This window comes from Pteropus vampyrus, unplaced genomic scaffold (genome assembly GCF_000151845.1).
Source record: "Pteropus vampyrus isolate Shadow unplaced genomic scaffold, Pvam_2.0 Scaffold7, whole genome shotgun sequence".
Classification (NCBI taxonomy): Eukaryota; Metazoa; Chordata; class Mammalia; order Chiroptera; family Pteropodidae; genus Pteropus; species Pteropus vampyrus.
The window spans coordinates 8,302,959-8,316,402 of record NW_011888788.1 but is presented as its reverse complement, the minus strand read 5'-3'; positions in this window follow the sequence as shown (position 1 = coordinate 8,316,402).

Sequence of the window (13,444 nt, the reverse complement as noted above, 5' to 3'; positions counted from 1 at the left end):
TTCACCAGCAAAAATGGGTTTGTTCAGGAATAGCAGAGAATTGCAATTTGGGACATGTAGGCTATGGCAAAACCATAGGCAAGTCTGAAGGACAAAGGAAAAGAACATTCTCTTACAGAGGATAGGGGATGCTTAAAGGAGCTTTTATAAACAAAGAATCCCTGGGAAGAAACCAGGAGTTCAAAATTTAACGAAATGGCTTATCATTGGCTAGGTTGTGAAAATCTGTCATTGGCTGGGCTGTTGCTAGGAGAGAAGAAAAACTTCCCTCCTGTTGCTGGGGTAGTAGAGTAGAAAACATCCTCCTGTTGGAGATGATGAGGGGTAGGACCTGAAAGCTCCCTCTACAGGTATCTTGACACAATCTTTGGACGAAGTCTCCTTTATTACTTGGCACACAACAAATGCATGAGTGCAGCGAGATCAGCTGAAACCAGCTTATATCAGCAGAATAGCCTGGCCAGCTCCTGGACTCAGGAGAAGTAATGCATGGTTGTTTTTTTAAACCACTATGTTTGGGGTGGCTTGTTCCTCAGAAATATACACTGAAACCACATTTGGCATTATCTTCTGAGAGTGGGAGAGTCACGCTCTTTCTAACTTGGAAGATTCTTTAGAGTTTTTCCCATCAAGGAGTCACAAAGTTAAATGCCTATAGACACTAGGCAGGAAATTTTAAAAAGTGAAGCTATCCAGCCATAAGACAACAGAGTCGTAGTGACAGGTGAATCGAAAACATACAGTCTATCTAAAAGCATTCATATTCAGTGTAGCAAAAGTCTTTACACTGTGCGAGCCCAATAAAACTCATCAGTTACCTGAATGTGGCCCATTGGTCCCAGCATCTGAAGTCTGATTTCTAATTTAGTCTCTAAATTCAGTGATATAAATGCCTTGACCAAGTTCCCACAAGTGGTTAAAAATCAGTCCTGGATTTGAACCAGCGCTCTTTCCAGCACACCTGCAAGGTGGTGATTTTATTACCATTTTACTGCCACAATCATTAAGGCTCACAGAGTTTCAGAAACTACTCCAAGGTCACATTGCTAGCAAGGGGACAATCTAGGATTCACACTCAGACCTGTCTGATGACCACGGTTACTACACTGTCCCTTTGTAGGTTAACCATGGACATTCCAAATGTCGTAGACCACAGGTCAGCGAACTACAGCTCACAGGCCAAATTCAGCCCAGCCGCCTATTTTTATAAATAAAGTTTTATTGGAACATGGCCACACTCATTTGTCTATGGCTGTTGTCACACGACAATGGTAGAATTGAGTAATTGTGACAGAGACTAACAAAGCTAAAAATATTTACTTTCTGGCCCTTTATGGGGAAAGTTTGCCATCCCCTGGCCTAGAAGCCTTCCTTCTACTAGTAACTAGAAGCTCTCCAGGAGAGACAGGGTCTTCAGCTTGCCCATTGATGGGACCTCTAATGCAGGCTCACCATAAGTCCAGGAACAAGACCAGCTCAGTGTCCAAAATGCGCAGTTAGAAAGATGAGAAGACAATGGAAGATCATTTTGACCTAACATTATTCTAAAGTTTCGCAATCTTAAAAGTTTGCGTCACGCAGCGATAAAAACAGCAGCTATAGATAGCATCGATATAAACACACCTGCCTGCTCCTTGGCACTCAGAGCCTTTTGTTTTGCATTTCATTCAAACGTGAGAAGAAACCATCATCGGGCCTCCTAAAAGTTTCCAGAGTCTTTAATCAAACAAATGATGAGGAAAATCTGTCAGTTTTACCGAACAGTGCAGCCCATTTTATTTATTAGAAAAGGAAAAAAATATTGTGATTTGAGCTCATATTGAAGAGAAGGGAGAGAAAAGGCTTTTCAATAAAAATGGTGAAGTGTGAAAGCCCTGTTCTACAATAAGACAAAAAGCAAAGTCACATGTACTGCTCACTCCTGACAGAAACATGTTTCAGCCTATTTTCTATTTTCATTATTCTGTTAGAGAAGCTAGAAGAGTGCTTACCAGGTCTCAAATCCATCTCCACCCAAACTAGCAAACTCCTGTGCAGGTGTGGGTTCCATTTGTTTGTTTGAGAGCATATCCCAACACGGTATAAAATGAATTTGCTCTGGAAGGAAGAAGGGGCCCAAATCCTGTGAGTAAATTTCCTAGTTTCTCTTCCACCTCCCATTCCCTCCAGGTCTCCTATGGCCCAAGGCATTGTCAAACTCAGAGCCTAACATTTGGCTTTCTGGAGAATTACCTGGGTAGCAATTTAAAATTACGTTTCCCTGGGCCTCATCCCAAACTTGCTGAATCAGAACTTGCAAAGGGTGAAATGTGAGGCTTGGTATTTTGCAAACGTCCTTCAGGTAATCTTAGTCCATAGCCTGGTTTTAGAATCACTCTGAAAATGATTATCCTGAGGTCATCAAAGACTTTATTTAATGCAAACCTACCTACTCTTGCCTCCTTTAAGTTAAAAAAAAGGGAGGGCGGGGGGGTAAGGTGCAATGAGAGGCAGGTTCTCCCTTGAATAAACAAATAGAAAAATTTTGAATTTCTACTTAAAGCAAATACACAATTACCCTTATTCATACTTGTTAGTTGTTAGACTTTAGAAAATCATTTAATCTCTCTGGGCTGTATTCCCAGCTGTCAGGTGACAAGGTTAGCTTAGGTGGCTCGAAAACTCTCTGAGCTTCATATATCTTTTGTACACCCGGTCAGGGAATACTCTGGACTACTTATTTTCATTTATCTCCCAGCTCTTCCCCAAAGCCCTGCCACTTTTAAAATGCTCTCCTTGAAGATGGATGAGTCATTTCCTTGACTCTTATCCCTGTGGCTCACCTGGTACCTAACTCAGGTAGAAAAAAAAGTGAAAAAAAAAGTAAAAGAGGGAAGAGAAAGTAAGAGGCAGAAGAATTTTCATTTTCGATTTAAATTATTTCCTCAAGGTCCTGTGTCCCGTGGGTCAGTAACTAAAGAGTTATATGTTTTACATTGCATAGGTACAAGGCACACAAAAGTATTCAGAGAAAACTTGTAGAAAATGTTTGTTTGACTACAACTAGTGAACAACTGCATTCGAATATGTCAAAGAATAATGAAAGCCCAAAAATGATCTCTGTGGAGTCAGAATTTAGTTTGTAGGACAAGGAAATCTGTATCCTTCTGGGGCAGGTCAGCAGGTGTCTCCTCGTGGGTAGTGTGAGAACCAGGCGGAAGGCAAGAGGCAAGAAGTCCTTTCTAAACAAGGGAGAATCCAAAAGGCACTTTGCAATTGGTTATAGAAGGGGACTGAAAAGTCGCTATTGAGATTGGTCATTATTGCTGTATGACATCATCTGCATGATGTCATCTGTGTTCCCAGTTTAGTACTAGACTGTAGTTCTCAAGTGAGTCCAGTGTAAGTTGTTGAAGGCTCAGGCAGGCTTTGGGTTACGCAGGGATCAAGCCTTTCTGTGTATGAACAAGGTTCAAGCAGAAATTTCCCTTATCTATTATGAAACTGAAATAAATAAGATCGTACTATATTTATTGCTTTATAACCTGCCTTTTGGAGCTCACAATAGACTATAGATAGCTTCTATCAAATATATCAATCTTTAACATTATTTTTAATGACTACAAAATATTCCTTTATATGAATGTGCTATCATTTTCACATATCCTGTCGTTGATATCCAGGTCACTTTCATTTCTCTGACATTATAGAGAGAGCTTCCACGCAAAGTCTTCGAGCCACACTGCATACACGCTCATTTATTTTCTTTAAGTACAATTGTAAAAATACGATCACTAAACCACAAATGATAGTCATCATCAAAACTGTATTTACTTCCAAAATTGTCCTCTAGAAACAGATTATCATTGGATGCTTCCTCCGCCAAAAGGCACCACTCATGTGTGGGACACAGGCAATAATAAGCAGAGAACCGAGGACTCACTAGGCTTGTGGGTTCCTGGTTCTTCTTCAATGGGGAATAGCTGACCACTGGGCAGCCTTCTTCTGTTTTAGGTAGAGTTGGTTACTGCCGCACTTAAGGCTCCTCCAGAAACCGACTCTGAGACAAGGATTCAATTACAAGTGGCTTATTTAGGAGGAGATCCCAGGAAATACTAATTGTAGGATGGGTAGGAAGGAAAGGAGGGGAGATGTAAGACAGGGTATGAAAGGTAGTGAACTAGGGGTATGCTATCAAGAAAGCTACCACTCTGAGAAGCTAGAGACTGAGCTTACTGGGTAAATCTAGAAACAATGTAAGAGTCACTCTGCAGCATTATCTCCTTAGAGGGCAAAGTAACTGGGACATCTACACCAATTCTCAACAGTCACTGGTCAAAGGATTCTCTGGGAGGGAGATGATTCTCCATCAACCCCAGTCTGCTGTGAGCATACACAGGCAAACTGATGCTGAGCGAGCCACTTCTGCAGTGGTAAGAGCCATAAGAGCTGCAGTAATATTACGGGAGATGCATGCATGATAGGGCCAAGTGGGGCAATGATATGCTGCTCAACAGTTTCTAGCCAGTCTTTCCTGTCACCGTCCAGCCCTAACACAACATGGCAAAGTTTTCCAAGGCTATCATGAGTGTCCAGGCTATGGTGCAACCTCACAGATGAGAACATATTGTGACATCTATTGAAGTATAATTTACATGAACTAAAATGCACCTACTTGGAATTTCCCCTTCCATCCATGATGGAGCAAGAAAGACCAGATATGCACTGCCCTCACCTTAAACAACTAAAAAAATGGACAAAATGTATGAAACAATGGTTTTCAAAGATTAGACAACAAACAGAACAGGACAGTGGTGCCTGAGAGAAGGAAAACAAACAAGGTAAACCTATGATTTCCCCAGCTTACTATCTGGAGAGAGATTTCAGGCTTTAGCACGGGGAGGGGAACCTATACATACAGTCAGTGAGGAGGAGAAGCCAAGGAAGCTAGAGCTGCAGGGCAGAAGAGAAGATAAAGGAGGCGGGAGAGAGAGAAGAGCACTCCAGAACACTCCAGAACACTCCAGAACACTCCAGAACACTCCAGAACACTCCAGAGTTCTCCAGGGGGTTCCCATCGAGTCTTTAACTGAATACTGATGAATATTGATATGCATCTGAGGAAACCACCAAAGGCCATGGAAAGTACCCCTGGAAAGGAACAGGTGGAAAATTACTTAGAGCTCATTCATAACTGAAAATAATAACCATTTCCAACAGAAGAATGCAGAAACCTCAGGATACACAATTGGTTGAGTACTGAGTACTCACCCCAAAAATTTCCCTTGTGTCCCTTTGCAATCATCCCCTGTCCCCCACTCCCACACACCTGTGGCTCTAGGAAAACCCTGATCTGCTTTCTGGCAGCATATATTAGATTTGTCTTTGCTTATGTTTTATATAAATAGAATTATATATTAATATTGTCAATCTGACTCCTTTTGTTTAAGAGCACCCCTTTTTACTGCTGAGTACGATTCAGTTGAATGAATGTGCCATCATTAGTTATCCATTCACCAGCTGATGAACATTTGAGTTTCCAGTTTTGAGTAATTATGAATAAGGTTGCTCTGAACATTCACATACAGGCCTTTGTATCAACACATTTCATTTTTCTTGGGTAAATACCTAGAAATGGAATGATTGAGTCATGTGGTGATTGCATATTTAACATTATAAGAAACTGTCAAGCTGTCTTCCAAAGGGGCTGTTCCATATTACATTCCCACAAGCAGCTATGAGAGTTCCAATTTTCTACATCATTGTCAATACTTAGTATTTTCGATCTTTCTTTCTTTTCTGTTTTAAAAATTTTAGACATTCTAATAATTATGTAGTAGTATCTTATGGATTTAATTTGCATTTTTTGTGATGATTTATAATGTCAAACATTTTTCATGGGCTTATTGGTCATTCATATATATTTGTAAAGTGTCCATTCAAACCTTTTACCTATTTTTAAATTACAAGTTTTCCCCCCCTTATTATTGAGCTGGAAGAGTTCTTGTATATTCCACATACTTTGTTAGAGATGCTTAACAAATATTTTCTCCCGCTTTGTGGCTTGCCTTTTCATTTTCTTAATGGCCTTTTAAATAATAGACGTTTTGTTTTGTTTTAATATTTACAATTTAGTTTTACTTTCAAAACAGTTACCTAGATGAGTCTATATTGTTTTAAAATCTTAGAGGTAAGGAACCCCATAGGTTTATTTCTTTGTTCAAAGTCACATAGCTGGTCAGAGACAATATATGAGACCTTCAGTTTTCTGATTCTAGGGCGATTCAAGGGTTTAGCCTCTTGAATGACATCTAAGAGATACCTGCTTCATGTGATCTACTCCCCTGGCAGATGGAGGATTTCAGGGCTCTAGTATAAATTTGTATTCCAGCTGTGACTGTGTCTTCCTCTCCATGAAGGGAGATGTGGAGAAAGAGCAGGAGCTACCAGCAGTTTCAAATTCCTTCAAGCTGAAAGCTATTTATTAATACTGATAGATGATTACAGAGCAAGATCATGTGCCCTCTCATTGCCTCTGACCTCCCTTCAACTTCCGTTCCTTTCTTAGACTTTAAAAATATTGTTTTTTAATGATATCCACAATTCATGAAAAGAAATGATAAAATCAAAACATATTACCACTGGCTTATAAACGCCAGTGCTATTAATTATTAACAGACCAAGAAGGAAATCAGGAATGATCCCAAAGGTGAGAGAGAGAAAGACACTAGTGGGGAAAAAAAAGCTGATTGGAAACCCTTGTGCCCAAGGATTCCAATTTAGACCATGCACACTAAATAGAAATGTGATTGCTTTCCTCAAGGAGCAAGCAGAAGTTTAGCTCAAATAAGAGCCTTAGCAAACATGTAATGAACAACCCTCATGCCACAGATGAAAGGACCCTGCAGCCCAAAGCAGAATCTCCCTTGACTTTAATAGAGGGATGATAAGAGAAGTGAATAATGTTTCTTTTTACTGCCAGTCTTATTCTCTAACTCTGCCTCTTTCAATAATGCCACACTTGACATCAAGGGAGGAGGACAAGTGTTTTCTAAAATAAAGGGACGCATTGTTTGCAAAACCTGAGAGTTAGTTTTCACTTTTACTGTGCCAAAGTTCATCACTTCTCCAAGGCAAATAAGATCACTTCCTTCTCCACTAGAGACTGCAAGTGTGAAAAGAGGCTACATAGATAGGGCCAATCTATAAGTGATTTACCTAAAGAACATCAATGTCTTCAGTCCCACCCAGCGCCTGAAACTTTTCTAATGGAGATGTATTCTCTAGGGGCATAGAGGTTGCTCCATCTTCAAAAAATTCCAACTAGAATGTGAGTGTTATGGGAACTTGAGACAGTGACTTCTCTGAGGCTCACTTCATCTGTAAAATGGGGCAAACAATATTACCTGCCTCTTTAGGTTATTCTGAAATTAAATGAGATGATGCACCAAAGAGCTGAATACAAGAGGAGAGTTAGTTGAAAACGGCAGAGAACTAGATGAGAGACTGAGAAGGAAAAGAGACACCCAAGAAACTTGGAGTCACCAAGTGAGAGATATATGACTAAACCAAAATCTACTACAGCCTCCTATACAATTTTGCCGAGAACCGAAATTTTGGGGGAGAGAATAAAAGCTGGGTTAAAAGACAATCCTCCCATAGAGGGAATTGCTCCAGCTTCTTGTGAGGACAGGAAGGTCTGTGAAATGAGCTGAGTTCACACCTCCTACTGGAGAAAAAGGAGTTGAATGAAGTGGGAAGCTCTAAGCTATGCAGGAGACACTTCACTGGGACCTCCAGTTCAGCCAAATCATGCAATTTATTCTCTTATTTTAAACAAAAGGATTTTAATGGCATTTCTATCATTTATTTCCCTCAGCATTCGATTTCCACTAGCATTCTAGAGAAGAATCTGTTATTCAACCTAAGGCATATGTTTTCATTTGAGTGGAGGAAAATCAAAATTTCAGAGAAGTTAGACATGAGTGGCTCTTTTAGTCAGAGAGCAAGGGAAAGGTCCTTTGGAGCAAACATCTGCTCTTCTCAGAGGCTAATAGTCTTCCCCTATCAGATTCTTCCCTCTCCAGTAACATCGGGCACCATCTCGTGTGTCTTCTAATCCAAATTCTGCTCTAGAGGTGACTGTGAGATGCCGATATTCTGCTTAGATGTGTTTCAACTGTATAAGGAACATTGGCCTATAACCCAAACACTATTTATCTCTCTCTTTTCTTCACTTTTAACCCAAAGGTAAGATTAACCTAGGATTTTACAACAGAATCTTAGCTCTCAGAGGCAGAAGATTAAGATGTCAGGACATCTGGCAGCGAGGAACTAAGCTTTCACTTCTAGCCATGCTATGATATCCTCTTCTACTTTCATTTTAAAAGTCAAAATTTATTAGATGTTTTTTCTTTATGGGCTCTAATATGATTTTGAAAAGTACACAAATATTTAATAGCACTTTTTTCTTATTCCTTCCATACATGGTTTATATTTTAAGAAGAAAAAACAATTTCAACTAATCACCAATAAATAGATGCAAGTGTTAATTTGGGACTAGACACCCTCCCTCCCCTCCCTCCCCCGTCCTGCTCCATTTTCTGTGAGAGGTCTGGCATCAGTGAGAAAGATCCTTATATTCTAGGAGTGGAAGTTGGGGAGGGATGGGGGGCCGGGGTTCTGTACAGGGCTTTGAATCTCAGTGATTTCTACAGTAAGTCCAAGACAGATTGTGCCTTCTATTTTTGGATTCACACCGAGAAGCCAATTAAATTAAAAGGCTATTCATTTCACTATATTTGTCTCCAGTCTGCTCAAATAGAAATGCAAACAACTTTTATTGAGTAAGTTTTTCGCCTCAAAGAGAATGAGATTGTAACACCAAGCCCTGTGTACTTCAGAGTCCAATCTGCCCTAAGGAGAAGAAACACAAACCCCAACCCAAGATGTTATGAGGCCTCTTTTGCAAATTCAATTTGAAGTTATCCTAAATGAAAGTGTAGTCAGCGTCTATGGCCACTCAGTGGTCCTTAGTGCAGTTGTCAAAAATGGGTCTGTGTTTACTGAAATGGACACAACTGGAAGAAAGGAAGAAGAAATTCTTTCCCAGCTTACCTCAGAAGAGTGGGGAAATGACAGAGCCTAAATATGAAAATACTGCTTTCTTGGTGTTGCTTCCATTCACAACAGGCAGAGAAGATAGGTGCCAGCAAGCCCTGGGCTCCAATCTCCAGTTTCAAATCCTATAAAATAGAGACAATCTGCTGTCCCAAGAGCTCTAACCGAAGATCCAGAAATCAGCTGCACTGGCCTGATTGGCCTGACTTACGATGTGTGGTCAAAGATGATTAAATCAGAGGCTAAATTGCCACTGACTTATCCCATCAGAAGCCACTGTGAAATGGTGGGTAGAGATTAACTTGACCAGATCATTAAGGGTTCTTGAGGAAGGGTCTTGAGTGGACCCTGGGGACTAGCCCTACATGTCTACTACATGTTTATATGGGTAGAAAAGACTTTCAAAAATGGCTTAATTGGTGGCTTGTCCAAGAAAAGAACTAGAGGCAGCAAGAATTTGCATTTTTTTCCCTTACAACACATGTGGCATGTGGGACAGAGAACATAGAAGGATTGTCCTCCAGTAGTCCTTGTACAAAAGGGTTTTCAATTTTGGACAGATGACCTTCTTAGAAGGAATAGGACTCTCAAACTATCCTATAAAATAACAACTTGCAACCTGCCATTTGTAAAACATTTCATGGCCTGGCCAGTTCATATTGAGAGTTGCCCATCAACAATGGCAGATGAAATGTTATGTTGTCTCTAATGGCTGGGCTAGTAGGGTCACAATGATGGAGAGGATGTGGGTTATGATGGCTGTCATGGCTTCCATTACTACTTATTGGGACCTGTCTTGCAGGATGTAATAAGCAGAACAAAATTTGAGACAAAAATGTTCTCAATGTTTATGAAAGTCGAAAACTATTTCCCAGAAAAAGAAGCCACCTAGCAAATTGAAAACTCACTTGACCTTACCTTCACTTTCATTTTTTTAAAAATCCCCATCTGAGGATAATTCAACTCAAACTTTGAAATTTATATTAATTTAAAAATGATTGGAAGGAAAGAAGGGAAAGAAGAGAGAAGAAAGAAAGTAAAAAGGGAGGGAGAGAGGAAAGGTTGGGACCCAGGGCCCAGATGTGGAGAACAATTTGACCATCACATTTAACCTGCCCATCAAATTTTAAAATACACTATTTTCTTTTTCTCACAAAACAGAACAAATACAAGCCTGAAACCTAATTTTCTGTCAGGTAAAATCTCCTCTGAAACTTTTTTTTTTGGCACGTGCCCCAAATAATTGGATCAAGATGAACAGGCAGTTTTTTATTCTATTGTATTCCTATTATCCCCTAAGAAAAGCAAAGCCATCAACAAATGCAAGCAAACATGGACCAGACTGTTCATAGCAGATCTATTCATAATAGCCCCAAACTGGATAGATCCCAAATGTTCATCAGGAATAGAACAGATAAATAAATTGTGGCATATTCATACAAGGGAGTACTCTCAAAGAGAATAAACAAACTACAACTAGATGCAACAATATGAGACAATCTTGCAAGCATAATGTTTAACAAAAGAAACCAGATGCAATGGAATACATGTTATATGATTCCATTTATATTAACATTCAAAAACAAGCAACTAATTGATGTTGATGAAAGCCAGATTAGTGGTTACCATTGGGGAGAGGAGATATGTGGGAACCTCTGACGTCCTATTTCTTGATTTGATACATTTTGTGAAAATTCGAGTATGAGTTATGCTTTTTTCTGCATGTATGTTCACATTAATAAAAAGTTTACTTAAAAATGCATATAATATGAGCAAACTTTGGGGGTATTTCATCTGCAATAGTGATCATGTGACCATATACATTCATTAAAACTCACCAAACTGTAAGCTTAAAATTGGTAAATTTTATTATATCTAAACTATACCTAATAAAGCCATGTTTTAAAAAGTTTAAAGAGTTTAGGAAAAATAATTCTACTCTCTACACACCAAAGCAGTTTAAGAATAATTCAGAACAAAAGCAACTGCATGCATTTATTCCTGAGCTTTATTTTGCAGGAGAAACAAATAAATCAATGGCTCAAATACTTAAATGTGTATAAATTATTAGATTATAAGTCTTCAAAGAAAGAAATCCTCTTTATATATAAATCTTAGTACTAGCCAATTGGAAAACTGAGGCTAGGAATTCTCGTTGCAATTCTCATTCATAATCCTCTAAATTTCTCCCAGTGTCACTAATGTGCTTGTGTCAGCACATTATCGTGGCTGTGCACAATAATGCTGCCAAACAAACAACCACAAAACCTCATTTATTACTCACACATCTGGAGTTGGCTGGGGGCGGGGATGGCTGGGTAGCTCTGCTGAGCTTCTGAGGCTTGCTCCCATGCCTGGGGTTAGGCTAGCTACTGGGTGATTTAAGTTGACCTCAACTGGAATGACTGGAGCAACTTGATTGTGATCTTTCAAGATGGTCCTCAGTGATGCCCTGGTATCCATGCCCTCGTGCAGTCCCCACCCACGTAAAATACAGCTGTCCTGTGTAACTAATAGGATATTCCAAAGATGACACAGTCATTTTAAGCCTGTCAGAAAATACATTGTAGCTTCTGCCTTGCTCACTGAGATCACTCAACTAAGTGGAAGCCAGGCACCATGTCATGAAGACACATAATCAGCTCCATGGAGAGATTCACATGGTAAGGAACCAAGGCCTCGACATCTAGCACCAACTTGTCAAACACACACATAAGCCACCTTGGTAGTAGACTCCATCCCCAGACCACAACTACTAAGCCAGAATCTGAGCCAGAACAAACTAGATAAGCTACTCCTAAATTCCTAAACCGCAGAAACTATGAAAGACAATAAATGCTTATTGTCTTATGCTGCGAAGCTTTGAGGTAATTCGTTATGCAGTCACCCTATAGATAACTAATATACTTGACTTTGTACCATGTAGTTCTCATTATTCAATGGGCTACATTCTCACTGGTGCATTCTCATGTTGACAGCAAAGACAGAAGAGAACAAGTGAAGATGTGTAAGCACTTTTCAAATCTCTACTTGCATAATTTCTCCTAAGCCCCCTTTGGCCAAATTAAGTCAAATGACTCAGTTCAGAGTGGTGGGACAGGGCAGTTTAGCTTACTATACCACAGGATGGCTCTGCAAATTTATATGGCAAAAAGCGTGATTGGTGATTTTAAAATATGTCTACAAATTCTTTGACACTGCTCCATTAACAAGGTGTAGCCTATTTTCCCTCCCCTTAATTATAGGCTGGACTTAGTGACTCACTTGTAATGAATAGAACATGGTGGAAGTGATAGTGTGTGACTCCCCAGGCTAGGTCATAAAAAGGATAGCCACGACTGGCACGCGCTCGCACGTGCGCTGTCTCTCTCTCTCTCTCTCTCTCCTCTCTCTGTCTCTCTCGCTCTCTCTCTCTCTCTCGCTCTCTCTCTCTCTCTCTTAATCTCTCTCTCAGGTATTTCTTGCTCTGAAGGAAGTCACCCACTTGTTATGAGTACAGTCAAGAAGATCTGCAGAGAAATCTATGTGGGAAAGAACTGAGGCCAGCAACAAACAACCAGCACCAACTTGCTACTGTGTTGGAGGTGGAACCTCTAGCCCCAATCAAGCCTGCAGATGACTGCCACCCAGCCCACATTTCAAGTGCAGTTGAGACCCTAAGCTAAGCTACTCCTGAATATTCCTCACCCACAGAAGCTGTGAGAGATAATATATGATTGTTGTAAGCCACTAAGTGATGATATAATTTATAATGCTGCAATAAATAATACAAGGAAAGATGAAAATTAGAGCTTTCTTTTTAACCACAGGTTCAAGATTCTTAGTTATAAACAACAGGATCCACTTTAGCTAGTTTAAGTGGAAAAAGAGAAAACATATTAAATAGTCCTGAAGAATCTCCAGGAGGGCTGAAGCATCAGGTCTAGAGGCCACAAAGCCAAGAACAATGCCCAAAGCATAGGCACCCGGTGCCTCTGCTCGAGCCAGGCCCCCATTCCTGCTGGAGCTGGATGAAGATACTTCTGCTTATACCACTGAAGTTAGTAGCCAGATGCCTGAATATCCACCATTAATATCCTAGAAAGTTGGATGCCTTCACCACTCCCTTCACCCAAAAATGGACTCTGTGAAGTGCCAGCTTCATCTTATTGCTCTCTTCCAATCAGAAGTCTTGCACAAGTGCACATGATTGATGGAGTCTATCTGCAAAGGAGGATGGGAAAAATGAGTTGTAGGCTGCTCTCTTGGGGAGGTGTTGTTCATAAGATAGGAAATAGCCCAGTAATAGGAAGGGTGTTCAAATGGTGCTGAGGAGCTAGGAAAGTTGACAAATGTTCACTTCTTG